The sequence below is a fragment of the Eumetopias jubatus genome, unplaced genomic scaffold, assembly GCF_037043125.1.
Source record: "Eumetopias jubatus isolate StellerSeaLion01/CBP00866 unplaced genomic scaffold, mEumJub1_p1.0 scaffold_17, whole genome shotgun sequence".
Taxonomy (NCBI): domain Eukaryota; kingdom Metazoa; phylum Chordata; class Mammalia; order Carnivora; family Otariidae; genus Eumetopias; species Eumetopias jubatus.
In genome coordinates this window covers 87,893,424-87,898,916 of record NW_028274823.1, presented here as the reverse complement: position 1 = coordinate 87,898,916, position 5,493 = coordinate 87,893,424, and the positions used below count along the sequence as shown (strand labels likewise).

Sequence of the window (5,493 nt, the reverse complement as noted above, 5' to 3'; positions counted from 1 at the left end):
TGAGGACATCCAATATCCATGATAATGTCTTTTCTCGAGAATTACTTGATTTCAAGAACCAATCTGATTGTACTTTCTTAGCAAATAGTCCAAACCTGTACCATTGAATACAGTAGCCGCTAGCCACCTGCAGCTACGTACAAAGTTAATTAAAGTTAAACAAAATAAACAGTTCTTTTCCTGGTCACACTCAAATAGCAATATTTCAAGTGCTCAGTCCTCCCCTCAGCCCATGGCCCGGATGCCGAACAGTGCAGATGCAGAACATTCCCACCATTGCAGGAAGCGATCTAGAAGGAGACACTTCATAAGAAGAATGCGTAATTGCTGGGGTAAGCTTGCAGAGTTAAGACTTTGCATTTCCTCTGAGGGGGTAGGAAAGGCGTTCCCTGTCACCGGCTATGCCTTGGCCCATTCCTGGAGCTCTGCACGCTGATTTCCCGCCTGCGCTCTCCTCACTTGCTGGTGTAATTGCAGCCGTGGTGAGGATGAAATTCTCTTTCCACGTACAACCAGGATTTCTGCCTTTCCTGCTCCACATAATCTCACGGAAAAGGCCAATTTGGGCGATCACTTCCTGACTGCTGCATATTGATAATGGTTACATCAAGAACTATCAGAGCACAGAATAAAAAACTTCTTTTGCAAAGGTCAGAATCATTTTATATGTCACTCAGAAGATTCTTCTCAGATTTTAAAGTAAAAGAACTTTCTTATTGCATTAAAAGCAAAAAGTTCAACACCATTAGAGATTGGCAGTATCTGGAGTCACTGCATGATAGTTTGACTGCCTGGTATGGAAATTTGAGGGGTGTCTCTTTCTTATACATTAAACCCATCACAAGCAAATCTCATTATAGTTACTTTGTCCTTTTAATTGCTACCAAATTTTATTAACTTTTTATATGGGTATATTCTTCTATCTTCTATTTAGGTAAAAATATTACTCACACAGAGAAAATATTCCAGATGAGATCTTTGTCAGAATTATATAAGACAAATATATCTCTTCCAGTTCTTTTTATTTGAAGTCATATTAGAAACAAAAAGGAATAATGACATGAATGTGGATTGTGAAATAAAAGTAGCAATTTTCTCTATATAAAAATAAAGTTTGATGAAAAAATTTCATATCAGATGGTGGTAATTTGGAGGAAAAGTGATACATTTGGTCAGTAATTTGATATTTGCCTAAAACCAACTTTGTTGTTGACTAAAGAAATGTCCACTCTGCAATAAGTGAGTTTAGTATGAGACCAAAAAGTTACATTTTCTAAAAATTGTGTCTGATATAAACTCTCAATGAATGATATCCAGTACTAATATACTTTATGTATATTCAATAAATCAAATACATAACTGGACTTCTGTCACATGTGTGGATGAAAACTGAAATGGAAATACCTGAAAATTATCATAAGCCCTCTCTGGGCCCAGCAGCCTGCGTTGTTCAAACCAGTTGCATGTCTTCTATAGATCCCGTTTGTTGGGACAGAAAGCAAATTCAGGACTGTTGGAGAAAATTAAGATTCCCACTGCTATGATTTCTCAAATACATTCACAGATTTATTCTGTTAGACCAATGGCCCTGCAATCAGCCATTTATGTCTTTTTCTGTAATTTATCTGTTGTTAACTCAGTACTGATCTCCTTCAAGTTTGTGCTGCTGATGATGTAAATTCCTCCTGATTTAAGAGTATAATTCTGTTTCTGGTCATGGTGGCTGATTGTTTCTTTGGGGCCTCAGTAATGTTCCCTTCTCGACGTTCTCACAGTCCAGTAACTGCTCCCAAAGATGTTCAGTCTTGAAGCATACAAAACCAACTCCATCTGGATGCCCTTTGCCAGTGTCCACAGCGAGCTCCAGGCATGCTAGCAGAGGGCAGGGACCCACTTCTAACCATCAGGGGCCTCAGGGAATTCCCTGCATCGGGAAGCCGGTCCAGAGCATCCTCTGACCCCTGAAAGCAAAGCTCTTGCCCAGGAACGCCGAGCTGGTCCTTCTCAGAGTTCACAGTCCTAGCAAAGTCCACGGAAGTGGCTCCTCACACAACCGAAGGAACCTCACAATGATGTTTCCTTCTTTCATAACGTTATTGTGAAGTTTGTTATCCTGTAAAAACAGATATAGAACTGACATAATTAGGGCTCCTTGACAGTGAAGGGACGTTTTAAGGAGACACATTTTTATCAAATAAGCCGCTTTATTTAAAGTCGTGTGTTTGGGTCAGTGATTCACAATTGTTGAGCTGTCTGGCCCTGCGTCCCACTCTGCACACTTTGCACACCATTTCTTCCATGCAGGAACCTCACCATTTTTAATATTAGTGCTCTTTTCTTTTCACTTACACATTCTCTCTTAGAGTCTTTATCTTCTCCCACGCCCAAGATGGATAACTTCTGTCATTTATGTCTTTACATTTGAATATGCACAGGTGGGCCACGCTTCTAATGGAAGTTGGCCTGTTGACCTCTCTCTCTCAGACACGGCAAATGCACCATGTCTGACACCAGTCTCTGTCTCTTCCCCTCACGCCTGTTCATGTCGTGGTGCTTTGGTTAACATACTACAGTAAATTTTGTAGCAAAGGCTTCACAACTCAGAATTGGTCTATATGTGCTTTTCTCCCTTACCCACCATGTTAAAATGGTCATAAAATACTGCAAATTCTACGTTCTCGAAATTCTTATATGACATGTTTTTACATCAATATGCTATTTCGCAGAATTATGGCTGCTTGTGCATTAAATTAATATTAAAATATGATAACTCATTTATTGCAATAAAAATGTTGCAGCACTTACAAAACTTTTTAATAAAATAGAGCATTAAGATTTAGTAGGAAACTCCTAAATAGATGTAAGCAAATAGGGAAACTGAATACTTGAAAAATTAAGCTGAGAAAGAAATTTTATTGTCAAAAGGCTCTATTACCTCACAACCTAGAACATATGCATACATTAAAGACTTGAATCTGAAAAGTAAAATGTTAGAAGAAAAATTAGATGAATATCTGTATAATATGGCACAGATGTTCCTAGATAAGAAAATAAACTCAGAAAACAATACAAAATACCAAGTATTTGACTATAGAAAAATCTTTGGCAAAATATATCTTAAGTAAAGTTAAAAGACAAACTGTCGCCTGGAGAAGAACTTAAAAAATAAATGAAAAAGTTGGACCAGTATCCTTAACATTAGGGGGAATGAAAACCAAAGTAAAATGGGCCAAACTCAACAGCAGTTGCAGGAAGGACATCACATGAGCTGTGTTCTGTGTGTGTTACTCTGGGCAACTTCCGAGTTACTCCTCATGTGCTCGGTGACCTCAGTGTGGATGCAGGCAGCCCGGTCAGTTTGTGGGTCTCTGAGCTGGTGTCCAAAGATTCACCTACGGTAGCTAGGGGTCTGCTCTTATCTCACCTCTGTCTATGTTTTGTAATTATTTGCTTTTTTATTAATTAATAATTGACAATTTTAGCAATGTCTAATGAGTCTCATAAACCAATGAATATTATAAATTGTTCTAGGTCTGTTTTATAAAATTGATTTTATCAGAGTTAATGGGTAATGTTAACTGTTAAGAGTTAATACTTCTTGTTTATTTTATGGAATGTCTTTCATGGAACTAGGTGTCATACCATGATTTAGAATCTGGGTCTGTCCACTCCATTTTTGTGTGTTTGCTTTTGTTTCCTAACTCCCTGGGGACTTCACTTTCTCTATAGGGGATTTCTGATTTATTACTATTGTCTTGACCCTCCCCAGTCCAGGACAAGCTCCTCTGAAAGCAGTGAGGTTTCCCTGGTTGCTGCTCATACTGAGGCCGCCATAAATCCTGCCACTAATCCAATGGCATGGTCGGTTCGAGCCCGGCTCCAGAGGCTGGGTCTGTGTGTCTTCTCGGCCACCGTCAGGCCTACACAGTCTCAGGTAATTCTTGGCAGCAAATTTGTTTAAGTCTTTCCTCCTGAGCAGCTCTCACATCCTATCACTTGATCCTCATTCTAATCCCTTATTCTAAGTGAAACATTTGTTTCCTCTGTGTTAACACAGCATATGAGTTACCATAGCAGCTACATTCCTGTTACCCTGCATATAAAATGAATGCGTCCAGGGAAAAGAGTTTAAATAGGAAGTCTGAATGTTATCACGAATGATTACTGGACAGTTCTCCTTGGATGCATTCATTTTATATACAGAGGGTGATCTGCCTACTCATAAAAAATAGCCATTATCTTGTATGACATGTCACATATTTTGATCGGTTATATCATTTTTTTCCCTAGACAAAGAACTTTATTAACCTTGTTTCAAACTTTATTCCCAGGCTTCTTCAGCTTAATTAGCTGCAAAGAACGAATTGTGTTTTAGCAAAAGCTGAAAAGAGCAGCATTGTCCAAGGGGCTTGGGCTTAAAAATATTAGAGATCTAGATTTTATCAGATCCATGAACAAAATTTTAAAAAGTAGTCATAATATAAAATAGCAGCTCCCAGTAACTTCTTCAAGTTTTATCTTCTTCAGAAGTTGCCTCCATTCAGTTTGCTTCATTCTTGGAAGCTTCATCAAAATTCTCCACAAGATCTGGAACTTCATCATCATCATCCTCTCTGGTAGCAATTGGGCAGAGTTTCAACCAGTCTTTCTTCAACTAGTCAGACTGCACCAAGTTGGTTTAAGATCCTGGGTAGCGTTTCTGTCAGCTGCTTTGTCCCAGCATGGCCTGTAGTGGTGAAAGTGTTCACTGCCAACAACGCCTGAACTTTGGGGTTGTTAGAGTGGATCATCGTTCCTTGGTTTGTGAACATACTCACTTCTTCAAGACCAGAGATATTGTTTACCCCTAACTTCTTTAAGGAGAACTGAAGTTTTTCATCATCTGCTGTAGCCATTCTATGAACCACCTTCTTCTTTTGGGGAGCAGTTCCTTTCCCACAAATGCGCACTTGTGCTTGCAGTTTGGTGAGTTTCTCCTGGTTCATGATAGCTTCTTTCATCTTGCTGGAGCCGAAATGGGACCGCGCGGGGGGGTAGGGTTGGCGCTCAGGGGTTCTTGGGCAGACCAGCTGAGATTAGGTGCACATACGCAGGGACACAAGATGGCCTTGATTGTTTATATTATTATTTCTAAAGCTTTTATGAGTTAGTATTGTCATTAATCAGTGTCATTAATCAGGGATTTTTCTGATTTAGTAATTTCATCAGGGAAACTACATTTCTTCCTTATGTACACATTCTCCTTTCTTAATAATTACCTCGAAGTTGGCCTCGCTTATTCATAATGTGACTGATTAAATAATCATAGTATTAGTAATATTCTATTACATTTACATCTATTAGTGTTTATGTGCACAGAGTTTATTTTTGTGTACGTTGTGAGAAAGTGATCTAATTTCATTCTTTTGCAGATATTTATCCAGTTTTCCCAGCACCATTTGTTGAAGAGACTGTCTTTTTCCCATTGGGTATTCTTTCCTGCTTTGTCAAAGA

At 38.8% G+C, this 5,493-nt stretch overlaps 1 pseudogene; it reads right to left on the bottom strand.

Annotated features, from left to right (window-relative positions):
• Window positions 1-4,540: 4,540 nt before the first annotated feature.
• LOC148162234 (transcription factor BTF3 pseudogene) lies at window positions 4,541-5,000 on the bottom strand (annotated as a pseudogene).
• Between the last annotated feature and the right edge of the window lie 493 nt (window positions 5,001-5,493).